Genomic DNA, 16,947 nt, shown 5'->3' with positions numbered 1-16,947 from the left:
CTGCGGCAATGCCCCTAGAGTCTTATCAGCCTAGACCTTGATCTCAGGCACACAGCTCCTGAGACAAATACAATGTTTCACTGACCCTAAACTTGTCCACATAACAGTAACTTTATACAATAGACTTTCTTGAGAGATATATATAACTCCTAAAAATAACACAGCACATTGCAATTTAGTATGTAACTGAGGGATAAGCTGCATAATGTTGCTAATTCTGTAACCTGCCTAGTCATATAATGAACAATACATACCAATGATGCCAATCACCTGAAGTGAACTATGGATATAAATAAAGCTGGCAGCTTGGCCATTCTGCCATCTTTCCTTCCTCTGCATCTTGCCTGTATGTCTCCCTTTTTGTTCTCATTACACAATTTTAATTATGTTTGTCTTTACATTGCTTGCTTTCCATTTTTGTTTTAGTTTATTATTGAGATTCATATGATTTCTGATTTTAAAATCTCCTACTGTAAACTATGATAACTTTCGTGAAGTAACTTGTAACTACCAGGGCAGCATTTCTGAGGTAAGAACCAATTTAAAAAGAAGGCATTATCATTCTTCACTTTCAGCAGCATCTCAGATCCCTAATTCAAAAGCTTCTTAAAGACACAATGAGTTATGCATACTCTAGAAAAAATTAGAAATAAAAGAATGTCCATTGAAGAATTTCTTATTTCTACAACAATCAAAAAATATAAGCAATAAAAATATAAAACACTAAGAATTTCTGGGTAAAAAGTATGAATTCTCTGGCCAAATTATGCCTTCTCCAATCTATCCAGTTCAGCTAGCTGGACAAGTTTAAATAATTTGGTTGACTTCTCTGAGTTAATTCCTCTTCTCTATGTTGAGGATCATAATATCTGTTCCTCATGGATCTTTAAGAAGAGTTGTCTCACTTTTCAGCATTTCTGCTGCCTCATCTTTAAAACACTGATGCTAGCAATACACAATGTTGGCATTTTGTGAAGTTTTAAATCATTCATATATGTGTTCTGGTTAGTGTCATTAGTATGTTCATACACATCAGACATTGCAATAGTGCTAGGCATATATTGACCACTCAATAACTATTATTCACTTCTAAAATAACTTGAAATTTTATGTTTGCACTTGTAGGTGAAAAAATATGGACAACACAGAGGAATACTTACTTGAATTTAAAGGCTACAATTTTGAAAGGTCTTTAGTTAATATTCCTATAGTAGAAAATGTGGAAGATTTTGAAATTAGAGATGATGATGTCTTCATAATCACATATCCAAAATCAGGTAAGTATAAAGAGTGGATTCACAATCATAACTTTTGCTTTTCTTTGGTGTGTGTGTGTGCGTATGTGTGTGTAAATGTGCTCTTTTTCAGATATCAAAAGCAGCCTGACCTACATTTATATATCCATTAAGGATCAGAAAAAAGTTAGATGAATCTCAAATCTCTACTACCTAAGCCCATTTGCAATGGATATATTGTCAATTTTGTTATATATATATATATATATATATATATATATATATATAATGCTGAGCCAAGAGCAGGTACTGGGTAAATGCTGACCTGTTGACATGGTCTGCCAGACAGACCTGACACAGTTCAAACTTATCTTTTCTCTAATTTGTAAATGCTTCATGGGTTGAGATATTTATCATGTTCCAAGATGTTTCATTTTCTTAAGAAGTATTCCATGACAGCTGAGTTCCACTGAAGATTCTCAAAAACGTTTTCAACCAGCAAGTTCTACTAGAAAATAAAATAAGAATGATTTTGAGATTTGTGAAGACCATCATTACAAAGAAGTAGTAAAACACAATCCTGTTGGGCTAAACAAGTACTAAGAAGAGTAATAGTGACTTCTACTTCAGCAGGGCAGGATACTTGGCTTGGTTTGAGTTTTTAGAGTGGCCCATGTAGATTAAGAGGTAAAGCTGAAGTTATTAATGTCCACATACAATGTTTTGCTCATTTATAGTGTAGTTTCCCCAGAATACCACAAGCAAGTTGGTCATACATGGTTAGACCACATAAGTGAATAAAAATGTCATATATATATATATATATATATATATATATATATATATATATATATATATATATATTGCTTTGCTCATGTCAAGTTCTGCTATTTCCTGACATCCTTGGATGCTTAAATAGTTTACAAAACCACCTTACATGGTAAAGAGAAAAGGAGGGGAAAGTGAACTCGCTATAATTTTGTTAATTTGTCTATAATTCTAAAGGGTAAAGTTCTGAAAAAGGAATTTCATGAAAGAAAAACAGGTACCTACAAAATATAGTCAAGAGGGACTCAGTAGCCAATAACATATTTTAAGAAAATATAGAAGAAATAAGCTCCAAGATTCCAAACATAAAAAATGACACAAAGAGGGAAATGCTAATTTCCCTGATGTGAATAGTGCAGGGTGTATGCATGTGTGGAAATATCACACTCTACCCCATCAATATGTAGAATTATTATAAGTTAAGGAAAAAGTTAAAAACACGAAAAAAGACCTAACATGGAGCAGGAAACAGAGAAGGAGAGGCAGAAATAACCCAAATCATCACTGTCATGGAATCAGAACAAACACAGCTCTTCAAGAGATAAAGGAATTTAGAGTCTTTGATTTTATCTTTATTAACTTTAATGTTTCATAGAGACAAAAATGAAAGTTGGACAAAGTTGTTAGCATACATAGAGTGTTTAAAAGTAAAGAAAGCTGAAATGATTTTATGGTGAATGACACTATTGTTGACTTAATTTTTAATGACTAATTGAGTTTGAAAACAAGATGATTTATTTTTTCAGGTACCATCTGGACACAGCAGATACTAAGCTTGATTTATTTTGAGGGGCATCGTAACAGAACTGAAGACATCAAAACAATAGATAGAGCTCCCTTCTTTGAATACAATACTCATAATTTGGACTTTATCAAAATGCCATCCCCTTGAATCTTCACTTCCCACATCCCATATTATTTAGCTCCAAAAGGTCTGAAGAACAAAAAAGCTAAAGTATGTCATACAGCTTAAATCTCTCTCTCTCTCTCTCTCTCTCTCTCTCTCTCTCTCTCTCTCTTGCACAAACAAAATAACCTGCTTTAAGTAGATTCCCCAACCTCACTAAACCACAGTTTTCCAAATGTTACAATCATTGTATGTTTAGGATATTGCCTTCCACAATAAAAATATACAAAAGTCCTAAAAACTATACCTGTAACAAGCAATTGTGGATATAATTTGCAATTTATTCTATAGCATATAACAAAAATTCTTTCACACTGGCCATGAATGCCATTCTTTTTTATGGTTTCATAGAATTTATTGTGTGGCTTTGCAATAATTAATGTGTATTTGATGGACAGGTAAGTTGCAGCCAATGGATGTCTTGTGTTGTAATAAACATTCCTATAAAGGCTTGCAATTTAATTCTCATGCCATGTTTCAATTAATGTGAAGTTTACAAATTAAAATGTCTTATATTTTAAGTGTTGACAGGGATTATCTAACTGTTTTTATGATATATGAATTATACTTCATCAAATACCATGTAGGAATGCCTCTGTCCTCACATGCTTACTAATAATGGGAATTATCAAATTTGTCTAATATGCTAAGTAAGAAAGTAATCTCATTTTTGAGTGATTTAATCTTTCAATTTTAATAAGATTATCCTTTTATATATTTTTATAGGCCTTTAAATAACCTTTTTATTCTTTGCCCGTATTTCTTTAGATTTCTTATTTACTGTTTGTGGAATATTTACTTGGGGCAAAGTCTTCCCCTTTAAAAAGAAAAGACTTTTCTGAAAAATGGTTTAAAACTTTTAACCTTATGTAACCCAACTCTTAATACTTCTTTCCTGACTTCTGGTTCTGGTGATTTACTAAGAAAACACAATACCCACAACAAAGATTATGTAAATACCCTCCAGCTTTTTCCTAGCTAACATTATTTTTAACCTTTTTTTTGGAGGGGGGGGGGATATGGGATTGAACTCAGGGTCACTCAACCACTGAGCCACATCCCCAGCCCTATTTTGTATTTTATTTCGAGACAGGGTTTTGCTCTTTCATTTCATTTCTGTGGTTATATATTTTCAGCACCTCTCTCTTTTTTTTTTTTTTTTGAATTTTTTAATATTTATTTTTTTAGTTTTTGGCGGACACAACATCTTTGTTTGTATGTGGTGCTGAGGATCGAACCCCGGCAGCATGCATGTCAGGCGAGCGCGCTACCGCTTGAGCCACATCCCCAGCCCCTCACCACCTCTCTTTTTGAGGCTGGCTCTGAACTTGTGATCCTCCTGTCTCAGCCTCCCAAGTAGCTGGGACTATAGGCTTGTGTCACCAAGCCTGGCTATATTAAAACCTTCTTAGGATTATAAATTAAATCTTATACTGCTTATTATATATGAATATTGCATTATACTTGTCCCAAGAGTCACTAATTGACACAGAATAGTTTTTTAAAATTTTCTGTGTCAATTAGTAAGGAAAAGTTTTCTATCAACTTTTTACAATATAGTGTAGTTCCACAACGCTTGTCAAATGTGGATTTTAATTTAAGAGACATTTGTTCTGGGAAAACAGACATTGCAAAATACCAACATTCTTCGAGCTTCATTCTATGGCTCTATTTTATCAGGTCTACTTTAATACCATCAATATGTACCTTTTATTATTCTTTTTACCCACTTGTAGATATTTAACATAGAAAAAAGTATAACTTTTTAATAATCTTGTCAATTTACTCCAATTTTGTGGTTATATATTTGCATTCATGCTGCAATGATAAAAATTTTATATTCTCCTATTTTTAGATTTTCGGGATATAAGGAGTTTTCTATTTTACTGGGTTTTCACCCTCTGAAGAACTAGCTTTTTTCCTGGATGTATACTTTCATTTTAATATTTGTCTCATTTTAGTATATATCTTTCCATCTTCTTTAATTAAATGTTCAGTTTACCTATTTCCAGCATTTATTTTTGTCAATATTAACATTTTAAAAAGGATATCACTTTTAGTATAACTATGGATATGATTTTGTTAATGTTTAAAACTCTGTTATTTCAGTTTTACTTTTATAATTGGTTTCAGCTCTTTTGAGATTTTTTTTAGTTTGAAAGTGTTTGTATAGTTTTCTATCATGGGCAATGGTGTTTACATATTCTAATTTTTGAAATTTATTTAAAAGTTAATTGTCAATTGCATGATCAGTTTTCAAACATGTAATATGTTTCATACATGAGAAAAGGAGATAAACTTTCTGTGTTGGATACTTATACAAATTTTAAAAACTAAATGAAATAAAATTTTAATAATCAATTTTATAAATTTATTTTTGCTTTTATTGTTATGTTAAAGACAGTTCTCTGTAAGTGTTCTACTATGATTGTGGCTAAATCAAAATATTTACAGATTTACTGGAACTTTTCCATTGAAGTTTTTCTATTATGAGCATCAGTGGACAAAAGTTCTTTTTCTGTTGGTCTTTGAAAACAAATTATGAGACATCCTGTTAAATCATTTGACCTACAATTTTACTTAATTTCATTTTGTTCCTTATTCTCTAATTCTCTGGGACTTTGCCACATGTTTGTTCTTGACTTGAAATGCCAATTCCATTGCTGCATAATATAACTTCTGAAAGTAGTTCTATCAGATCTGTACTTTCTCTTCATAGAAAAATTAGAATATTCCAGAATTTGCATATCACTACATGCTTTTATTCGTGTTCTTGAGAATGGCCTTTGGGCACATATGCAGGAATTCTCCTAGAATATATATCCAAGTAGGGAACTGCAAAGCCAAAAGTACAAGGATTTTCAGTTCTATGGGATGGGGCTATATTTTCTGAAGAAAGCAGGTGTATCAGTTCCTGCTAAATTGCTAATGGACGTGTTTTGACTTCCTCCTAGTAATGATACATATCAGAATTTTAAATTGTTTCAATGTGTTATTTATGAAGAGATATGTTAAAGTGATCTTAACCTACATGTCCATACTCAGTAATGAGATTAAGCCTGTTTTGAAAGGTTATTGACAATAATTATTGTGTATTCTGTGAAAGGCCTTTTTTTGGTTCAACATTTCATTAGTGGTATTTTCATATTAATTTTTTTATACAGTTTCTGTCCTATAAGTAAAAGAATTTATTTCAACACTTTTTGTAATAGAGAAAAATGGGGAGAACACCTAATTTTCCATGACTAGAAGAATGGATTAAGATGATTATGATTCATTCAGCTAATGAATATGATGCAACTGTTAAAATCTTGAAATAATATGCTGGAATTGTTAATATTATTTATAATTCTTCCTGCAGATTCTTTATATCTACAGAAATCCTAAAGATGTTTTGGTTTCCTATTTTCATTATTCAAATTGGGTGGCTATATTAAAGAATTCTGAAACTTTTGAGAATTTTATGAAAATGTTTCTAGATGGACAAGGTAACTATGAGTTTATTTATCAAGGAACTTAGGGAAGATATTTAGAGAGATGGAAAAGGGCAATTGTACAATGGATGCTCTTGAGTAGTTACTATGACACATCAACTTAGTCTGCCACCCAGTGGCCTTTCCTTCCTTGCCAGGACCGTGTGGGTCTTGTCAAGTTTTCAAAGGCATGTTGTTTAGGAAACATTTTGACCAGTCCATAAAAGGCTTACAAATATTCTATCAATTTAAACTAGCTACAAATATAATTAAAACAATACATTCCAGAATTGCTAATGATCAGGGTGTTTGTGTACTCTCTCCTGGACCTGTGGGAAGCCTTCTAGGGCCATGGTGGAGTTTATCACTCCACTACTGATGAGGATTGAAAGTTGCAAGGGACTTGTAGTGAGAAGTGTCAGGATCTCACTCATTTAAAGATTATATTCAGGTTCTGTCTCATTGTAAACAGGTAGCTTTGCTATCCAGAAATCTTAGAGAATAAGAAGAAATGGACATGTGTTTTCTGGTGGATATAGGAAAGTGGAGGAACTTGCTTTAAAGAAATCTGATTTAAACTTAGACCCAGGGGCATTCTCATTTTTTTATTGCTGCCTTCCTACATCCATAAAGTCGCTTTTCATGGTCACTTCTCTATGAAAACCATGATTGTTCCCCTAAGCAGTAATCATTTCAAAACTGTAATATAGTTGTTCAGTGGTTGGGCCTTTATTTTTGTTTTTGTGACTATAAGGAGGAAAAGACAGAATACTTTGCTATTCAATAAGTGCAACATCTCCACCTTGTTACTAATTATTTTTTTATTTTTATTTTTTTTTACTAATTATTTTTTGCACAGTGGTGGGAAGTTGTTGGTTTGATCACATAAGAGGCTGGTATGAACACAGACATGACTTCAATATTCAGTTCATGAGCTATGAAGATATGAAAAAGGTAATAAGAAGTATTTTTAAAAATTCTATTTTTTAAACCTTTTTTTCTCCTGGTTTCAGGAAAACTCATTCTCCTAGTCATTTTCATACATATTTCATAGGCTTTTGGAGGGCGAGTGGGGGTTCTAATTTCCTGCTTATCCATTAATTATTCCTGGTTTTCCTCAAGGGTGCCTTCTCACTACACACAGTCACCATGGTTATCATGTAACAACTGTAGCATTAAAGGCAACCTCAAATATCTAGGATACCAATCTTGTAAATCATTTTTATTAATATTAATTACGTATTAACGGCTTTTGTTATCTGATTTCTATATGACAATATAACATGCACTGATCATATTCAATCTCCCTTCTTCCACTCTCTTACCTCCCCTTCGCCCTGGACCCTTCATAGGTCCTAGTATTCACGATTCTACTTTCAGTCATTATTTGTTGTTGTTCTCACGTGTGCCTCTTGTGCTACTTGTCTTTCTATGTCTGGCTTATTTTATTCAACATGATCTCCTCCAGTTCATGAATTTTGCTGGAAGATTTCATTTTTTATATCTGAATAATAGTCCAGTTGTGTGTGTGTGTGTGTGCACCATATTTTCTTTATGTGTTCATCTTTGATAGACACCTAGGCTGAATCCTTATCTATTGTGAATAGTGATACAATAAACATGGGCATGTGAGTTGTCTCTTGTATGGTGACCCTGTTTCTTTTTGATACATACCCAGGAATGTAACAGTTGGATTATACAGTAGTTCTGTTTTTAGTTTTTTTTTTCTTTTTGAGGATACACCATACACCAAACATTTTCCATGGTTGTTACACTTAAGAAAGTTCATCAAGGAACACCATGACACTGGGGAAAGAAGCCACTTCAAAGACAGGATAATTCTTGCTATAGATGAGGGTGAGCCCTGTGAGGCACATTCTTCCTGTTTTTTAAAGAGAATCTTAAAACTAGTTCTCATGTGAAGTCATAGGATGCTTATATGCTGGTGAAAGTTTCAAAACTGACTGAAAATTTTGTGTAATTCAAACATAATACAGTTAAAGTTTATTGTTCTGTGGTCTCTGATTGATATGCTGATTCATTAGTACATCATCTATTCAGTTATTTAAAAAATCACTGAATGATTGCTCTGTGACTGGTACTGAATCTTGAGTAATAGATGACTGAATCTTTTATAGACAGAATTCATAATCTATCAGGGAAAACAGGTACTCACCAAGCTAGTATATGTAGTTCAAAAGTAATAAGTGAAATTATTAAGGAAAAGTCTACCTACAATGTCAATGTGCATATGTACTGAGAATAGCTAATATAGTTGATGGTCTTTTTTTCTGAAATAAATAAATAAGAGCTAACAGAAAGAAAAGAAATGGGAGAGACTTATAAGGAAAAAGGAAAATACATGACACCTTTGAAGACCTAAGGGAAGAACTTGAACAATGTTGAAGAGATGAAAGATTAATATAGAGGGGTTTTGTAGGAGCCAGATTTTATAAGATCTGTGGGCTATGTAAATGAGAGTGATTTCTTTAAAGTTAAAAGTAGTCAAGAGCCTCTTAAAGAATTATTAAGAAGGGTAGCCATAGAACATAATTCATATTTTTGAATATTACTTCCATTCAGAGTTGAAAAGGAAAAATAGTGAGTATAAGGAATCCAGTACACACACAGACCAGTGTGTTAATCCACTGAACATCAGTGCTTCCTTGGATTGGAGTAATGTCATTATGAATGAAGAGAATACAGAGTTTTGAGGCACAATTAAGATGTAAAAAAAAAGGGATTGTACAAAGGACAAATGATAAAGAGAGAGGTATCAAGGATGATTCCTTTATTTCCAGTTGGTGCAGGTGTGCAGATAGTGGTCTCATTCGTGAAGGTGTTTAGGGCACTCTGAGGCAGGGTTGGGTTAGAGGGGGATCAGAGGAGCTTGAATATGACATTGTTTTTGACCTGTGAAGATTAAAGTGATTTAGAAGAAATCAAATGAATAGAGTGAGAAACAAATGAAAAATACAAATCAAACTCAAAAAGATTTCTGCCTTTAGATATTAATGCCACTAATTTGAACATCATCACTATAAAGAATATAATGGCAGTAGCCTGGGAGGCTGAAGCAGGAGGGTTGAGAGTTCAAAAGTAGCTTCAGCAATTTAGTGAGGCTCTAAGCAACTCAATGAGACCCTATCTCAAAATAGAATATAAAAAGGAATAGAGATGTGGATAAGGGGTTAAGGGGCCCTGGATTCAATTCCCAATACCAAAAAGAACAAAAGAATGTATGAGAAGAATGAATGTGGATAAAATTGATTGGGGTAGGATGGAGTAAGGAAGTAAAGGAGAGAAGGAATATAGACGTTGGTCAACTCAAGTTTTCCGCTTTAGAGCTCTTTCTAGAGAAACCTCACAATGTTGTCAAAAATTAGATATTCAGGGCTGGGGTGGTGGCTCAGTTGGTAGAGTGCTTGCCTAGCATGTGTCAGGAACTGGGTTCTATTTTCAGCATCGTATTTAAATAAATGAATAAAATAAAGGTACATCAACATGCAAACAATATTTTTTTTAAAAAAAAACATTAGGTATTCATCAAAGTTGGAATACGTTTTGGAGTCTTCCTTTGTCTGCTGCTTCCCTTGGAAATGTCTTGGTAGTTTTACGAAACACTGCCCATGCCTGCTTCTCCAGTGATAAACCCAGCAAGATGTGTAATCTCAGGGCAGTTTCTCTCAGAGGATTTTTCACATTTCTCACTTAATTAGTAGTAGTAGCCCTAGAACCTTAATGACTATGCAGGATTATTTTCTACTTTCCTGTCACAAGTAGAGTTGAGTGGTATATAATTGAACTAGAAGCAATTATAACTATAATGTTTAAAGATTCATATTTAGGTGGAAAAAGTCAAGTTAAAAGACCAATAATTCATTATCATATAATGAGGATGGAGGTTACCATTGGGGGAAGGACAAGGTTTAAAATGAGGAAAGGGTGTTTATTGGGGGGTTCTGGAATGTGTGTCATTTTCACATGTGTATTTTAAAATGTAAAAATTCTGGAAATACTGTAATTTATCTTAAGAGAAATGATACTCCCCTTTGGGGGGAGTCTAATATGAGAGATTTAATCATTCCAATCCTGTTATCTTTTCCTTCAACATATTGGAACTGGCTGATGCCTCTTGGAAAGAAATGCATATATACCTGAAGGGTGTGGGGCAGTTGTCTTTGGAGACCCCACAAATACAGTGGTAAAGAAGAGAGCTGCCCGTTGTGTTACCATGAAAAACCGTTTTGTGGAATATGGCTCAGAATATTGGACAGTAATAGGTAGTAGAATTAGGGAACAGCTGGTGTTCTGAAGAATTGGCCAAAGTGCAAGACTGTAGCAAGACCTAGAAAAGATTCTCTGAATCTATGTTATGATTTAGATATGACCTGTCCCCCAAAAGATCATATGTGAGACTATGAAAGAAAAGTTTAGGGATGATATATGATAGGATGATAAATGGCCTGATCTAATCAAGGCATTAATCCCCTGAGTGGTAATTGTAGGCAGGTAGGTAGGGTAGAGCTGGAGGAGGTAGGTCATCAGGGATATTCCTTTGAGGTATAATGTCATGAGCTGATTGGAGCTCTCTCTGCTTCCTGGTGTGATGTCTTGAGTTGCTTTTCTCCACCACATTCTTCCACCGTGATATTCTGACTCACTTCAGGCCCTGTGGAATGGAGCCGGCTGTCTATGGACTGAGACCTCTGAAACCGCAAGTCTCCAAACAAACTTTGCCTCCTTTAAGTTTATTCTTGTCAGATTTTTTGGTCACAGCAATGAAAAACCTGACTAAAACAATCTGTGTTTCATCTTCCATTAAAATTATTCACTGAAGTCTACATTTCAATTAACAAGCTGGGGTTTATCTGATACTTTGGTTAATAATAGTTAGCTTTTGGGGAAAGATTTTAATTTTATCTCTTATTTCCTTGTATGTGACAAGTATAGCTGTTTTGAAATTCTTTCAGATATTTCTACATTTGTAACATCTATAGTTCTATTTTTATTGTCTTTTTTATGCTAGAGCTTGTTCACATTTTCTTATCCCTTTGTATTCATTTATATCCTGATTTTATTATTTTTTTCTGCACCCAAGTTTGGTGTAGAAATAAGTTAATAACTGTGGTGTGGGAGACCAACCTTGCTCGTGACTGAGTCACACTCCTCCTCTGGGTGCTGAAGTGCTCAATCACAGAAATGTGGCAGAGCTTTCCCCACCCTTCTTGGGTTCAAGGGTTGGTGTCTCCTGCATGGGTGTGTCTTGCTACAGCCCCATGGGTGAAGCTATGCTCACCTGTTCTTTTGTAATATAACCCCTTGCCCTGTTTAGGATAGAATCTTCCATGGAAGTGCCTTGTGTGTGTCCCCTTCTCTTACTGTGCCTTTGGGTGTGGCCTACCCAGGTGTCAGTCAACCTGGTGACAGTGGACATCATGAACATAGACTCAGCCCCCTGAAACCTGACCCCTTGCCTCATTTGAATAGCTTCTCCTCAATAAAAGGGGTAAGGGCATGTGCACTCTCTCTCTTCTTGTGGACCCTTAAGGTCAGAGGAGCCATCACAGTGACCCCAAAGAAAAAGGTATTTGTGTCCCTTGTGTGGTTATTTTGCACAGCCCAGTTAGCCCAGTTCAACTTGAGTAACCCCTGAGCCTTTTCTGTGGACCTGTTATTTTTATTCATCCTCTCACACTACATTTTTTCCCCTACAAGAATACAACTAACATACTCAGGAAGTTAGCAAGGCCCTGTATCCTCTGTCCCCAACCTGCCAACCCATCTCCATTTCTTGTGAGCACATAGTGTATCGAGCACTTTGAAGTTCACATTTCATAGGGGTAGGGGATTCAGGTTTCTTTAGTTGAGGGCTCATTTTTTTAATTTTATTCAGAAAAGAAATCCTTGCTTCTTGAATTGAAAGAAAAGTTTCTTTCTCATGAAAATTGTTATAACCTCTTTGAGATACAGTTTTTCCAGTTAAGTACTCTTGCCTATAATAATTCTGTTTAGGTTTTATCCTCCCACTGAAATTTTTACTTGTGATTAAATATCCATGACATAAAGTATATTTTTTACTTGTGATAAAATATCCATGACATAAAATATGCCACTTTAACGACTTTGAGGCAGGTACCAGGGATTGAACTCAGGGACTCTCGACCACTGAGCCACATCCCTAGCCCTATTTTGTATTTTTTTAGAGACAGGGTCTCACAGAGTTCCTTAGCCCTTGCTAAATTGCTGAGGCTGGCTTTGAATTCGCCATCCTTCTGCCTCTGCCTCCTGAGTCCCTGGGATTACAGGCATGAGCCACCGATCCCAGCCTGCTTTAACTATTTTTTTAAGGGAACGGTTGTGTGGCATGAAGTATGTTCATATTCTTGTGCCAACATCACCACTCTCCTACTCTAAAATGAATTCATATTGCAAAACTGAAACTCTATATTCACAAGGCTATAATCCCTCATTCTCCAGTCTCAGCTCCCTGTAGGTCTTGTAAAAAAACATTCTACTTTCTGTGTTTATGAAGTTGATTAGTCTTAGTATATCATATCAGTGGAATCATACAGTATTTGTCCTTTTTGACTGGCTCATTTAACTTAACTTACCATAATGTCTTCAGGGTTCATGCATTTGTAGCATAATGCCTTCCTTCTAAGGCTGAATAATATTCCAATGTACATATGTACTACATTGTATTTGTGTATCTCATACATATACATACATATAGATCACTTTTATATTCTGCATTGTGAATAATGATGTATGAACATGGTGTACAAATCTCTCTCTGAGACTTTAACTTTCAATATTTGGGGTACATACACAGAAGTGGATTTGTTGGGTCATATTGTAATGCTGTTTTTAGGTTCATACTATTTCCATTGCATTTGCAGCATTTTTATATTTCTACCAACATGCATAAATCTTAAGTTTTCTGTGTCATTGGTCTTATTCTTTTCTGTTGTGGTTTATATTTAATAATAAAAATATTGAAGTAAAAAATAAATAAAATATTTTAAAATTAAAAATAATAATAGCCTTCCTAATGGGTGTGAAGTGGTACCTTACTGTGGTTGATTTGCATTTCCCTAATGATTAGTGATACTGAGCAGCTTTTCATGTACTTATTGGACATGTGTATATCTACTTTGAAGAAATCTCTGTTTAAATCCCTTGCCAATTTTTAATTGGACTGATTTTGTTGTTCTTGTTGATTTGTAAGAATTCTTTATGTATTCTGGGCAGTAGAACTTTTTAGATATTTGGCTTCTTATTCTACAACTTAAATTTCTTTGTTCTAATGTCTTTTTTGTTTTATTTTTTGTTTGTTTGTTTGTTTTGGGGTGTGTGTGTGTGTGTGTGTGTGTGTGTGTGTGTACTTGGGGTTTTCAATGTAAAAGATAATCTTATGTGCTAACAGGGACCACTTCATTTGCTTTATTTTCTATTTCAGTACCTTTTTTGTTTTTATTGCTTAGTTGCTCCAGCTAGTATTTCTAGTATCATAATAAATAAAAGTGGAAAAATGGAGTTGAACTTACTCCACATCTCGGATGAAAATCTTTCTCTTTTAGTTGAGTTTGCTGTTAGCTATTCCATATAAGACTTTTTCATGTGGAGGTAGTTTCCTTCCATTGCAGATTTATTGAGAGTTTCATCATACAAAGATGTTGGGTTTTGTTAAATGTTTTTTGTGCATCAATTGAGATAATCATGTCAGTTTGTTTCCCCATTCTCTTCTCATAACAAACTGCATGGTTCATATGATGACACTTCTTTGCATTCCAGCAATCAATTTCACTAGAATATGAAAATGTTGTGTGTTTAGCTGTAACTCATGCATACTCATGACTCTTTCAGGACCTCAGAAGTGCAGTGCTGAAAATCTGTGGATTTCTTGAGAAAGAACTTAGTGAAGAAGTTGTGGATACTGTTGTGAAACAGGCTTCATTTCAGAACATGAAGACTAATCCACAAGCAAATTATGATGATATTGTAAAACAGGAACTTGGAGTGAGAAACAATGAAGGAAATTTTCTGCGCAAAGGTACTATTCAGTAGTTCTTAGTAGCAAGATGTAAGCTGTCATTCAAGTCCTTGATACCTAGGAGAAATAGTAAGTGCTTCCATTATGTCTCTCCAAGTAACAGTGACATTTGGAACCTAGAGAAATTAAGCATCTAATTGAGAGTAGGTCTGAAGAGGTTTTCAAGAAACCTAAGTGTTTTAGTATACAAACTGACACATTAACTTGCTTAATTAATATTGCCTTATTTCTAAGTCACATGAGCCTGGTCAGGTATATTAAATTAGAATAATAATCCTTATGTTCCCTTTTTTCTTCTAGAATAATCTAAGGAGTAAACTTAATGTGTGTTTTGCTGTGCTGGGAGGAGGTTTGGATTACTGTGTTCCCATGTGTCGTCACAAAGAGTGATATCTTATTAGTGCTATCTGCTATGAATTCAGTTACTTCAAAAAGTCCTTGAAATCATTTTTACTGTGATCTTATTACATGCTTGAAGTAGTTGTCAAGAATGAATATTATTTTCCTTGTAACTGATACCCTTTATATTCAAATTATTATTATTATTATTATTATTAGTAGTAGTAGTAGTAGTAGTAGTAGTAGTAGTAGTAGTAGTATAGTACCAGGGATTGAACTCAGGGGCACTCAAGCACTAAGCCACATCCCCAGCTGCTATTTGGTATTTTATTTAGAGACAGGATCTCACACTGAGATGCTTAGAGCCTCACCCTTGCTGAGGCTGGCTTTGAACTCAACGTTCTCCTGCCTCAGCCTCCTCAGCTGCTGGGATTACAAGCATACAGCACCACACCTGGCTTCAAATTGTTAATTTTTGATTTAATCATTTAGTGTATAAACATTTTAAACATTTCACTTCTACTTTATTCACATTTTATGTCATAATTGGCTCATAATTTACCAATAGGATGATGGATATTAATTTATGAACAATTGTATAAACAACTTGTGGAAATTGCCCTAGATATTGATATATTTTAAAATTCCTTTTTTGATGACATTTATTATAAATTCTCCCTTTTAATTCCTCAGCTACAGTAGATAAAAAGCAATTCTCATATCCCTAAGAGCTTGTTATCTTTTTCCAAAGGCCAATAATAATATCTATACATGTGAACCTGATAGCTGGAAATGCCAAGTTATTTTTCACTTAAGAAGAATGGCATAATGTAATCCCTGTGGTTCAGGAGGCTGAGGCAGAGGAATGCAAGTTCAAAGCCAGCCTCAGCCAAAACAAGGTGCTAAGCAACTCAATGAGACCCTGGCTCTAAATAAAGTACAAAATAGTGGTGGGGACTGGTTCAGTGGTCGAGTACCCCAGAGTTCAATCTCTGGTACTCACCCCCACGAAAAAGAATGGCATAATGATGGTTTAATCTTGTATAAAAAAAAGATGCAGAAAGAGAAGCTCTGGTGCTCTATATGACTTTGATTTTATAGGTTGAAAATACTTGAGTCTTGTTTGTTTTGTTTTTTTTTCAAATTGAAAAAGAAAGAAATACTTATCTTGGAGGGTTTTAGTAAGAATTATATTACAGTTGATAAATGTGGTTCACTTAGTATGAGGTTCACTTAGTATATATACAGGAGTATATATATTAAAATACTTTTTAAATTCTAATATATTCGTATCTTTATAGTTTTTTATTCCTAAGGATCACAGAGTGGGAAAGGCTAACATATGAGGAAGTAAATTTTCAATCTCTTTACTGCATTATTTTGTTCCTAGATTGTTTATTCAATCATTCCTGTGTAAGAAAAGATGAGGTCTCCAATCCTGTGGACCTGAATAAATATTTAGCTTGGTTGAAAAGAGATTAACCCATTAATTTCCAATTTTTAAATTCTGTGAACACAATAATATTCACATGTTATTAGAAAGTTAAAAAAATAGGTATATTGGTTGCTCCATTTAAATTTGACAGGGGTTCCACATCTGGGACAATAGGACACATGGGTTCAAATGGTTGAGACAGTCTTTAACATGATGTGTTCTTTATTCACCAAAGTGCCATTCATGTTCTTATCCCATTAGGTACCATTGGAGATTGGAAACATCATTTTACTGTGGAGCAGAATGAACGATTTGACCAGATATTCCAAAGGGAAATGAAAGACTTTCCCCTCAAGTTCGTCTGGGATATAAATGAGGAGTAGAATTCTAATCAAACTATAAAAGAATCATATAAACTCTAATCAAATGCTATACCTTAACATACATAATAACATACGTAATGCCTATTACTAATTATACAACTTCATTAACAAAATAAATAAACTATGCTTAGATCAGTTGCCATGAATTCTTTAAAATTTAAAAAAAATTAGTTTTACTTTAATAATTAAAATTACAAATCAGAAATTAAAATGCTTTTGCAGCTTTGGTACCCTGCATGAAAATGGCAAAACAGGAAGCATAAAACATGACTTGGAAATATATTTAGAGAC

At 34.1% G+C, this 16,947-nt stretch overlaps 1 pseudogene; it reads left to right on the top strand.

Annotated features, from left to right (window-relative positions):
• The first annotated feature begins 1,135 nt into the window (after positions 1 to 1,135).
• On the top strand, positions 1,136 to 16,732 carry LOC139706205 (amine sulfotransferase-like; annotated as a pseudogene).
• Positions 16,733 to 16,947: the final 215 nt, after the last annotated feature.

Source organism: Marmota flaviventris, chromosome 6 (genome assembly GCF_047511675.1).
Source record: "Marmota flaviventris isolate mMarFla1 chromosome 6, mMarFla1.hap1, whole genome shotgun sequence".
Taxonomy (NCBI): Eukaryota; Metazoa; Chordata; class Mammalia; order Rodentia; family Sciuridae; genus Marmota; species Marmota flaviventris.
This window is presented reverse-complemented; position numbering and strand designations above follow the sequence as displayed.